The sequence below is a fragment of the Palaemon carinicauda genome, chromosome 26, assembly GCF_036898095.1.
Source record: "Palaemon carinicauda isolate YSFRI2023 chromosome 26, ASM3689809v2, whole genome shotgun sequence".
Lineage (NCBI taxonomy): Eukaryota > Metazoa > Arthropoda > Malacostraca > Decapoda > Palaemonidae > Palaemon > Palaemon carinicauda.
In genome coordinates, this window is record NC_090750.1 from 57,736,609 (window position 1) to 57,737,062 (window position 454).

Genomic DNA, 454 nt, shown 5'->3' on the forward strand with positions numbered 1-454 from the left:
CTGAGAAGGAGTAAAAGTCTCCCCTTAGCTGCTTTGTTTCCAGTATTTCTTTGCAGGATTTGCTTTTCAGAACCTGAACATATATAAGCCCTTGTATTTTGTTTCGGAGCTGCTCAGTTTAATAAATCCTCACTGTTTTCCTTTGTAAAATTATCAACGAAATACGAGCCGAAAAAATCTACAGACCCACATAGGCGAAAATAACTTCATTCTATTCATACTACGACAAATCACCGAGAAATGCATCGCATATAAATATTTCAAAAACCTTCCAATAAAAAAAAAGGAACAAATAATTTAAAATTCGATGCGAATACTACAGGCTTTCAATAAAAAAAGGAACAAATAATTTCAAATTCGATGCAAATACTACAGGCCGGATGAATGCCCAAAACCATTGAAAACAATTGAATTTCTCGAATATGCCATGACTGAAGACCGAAACTTCATTATG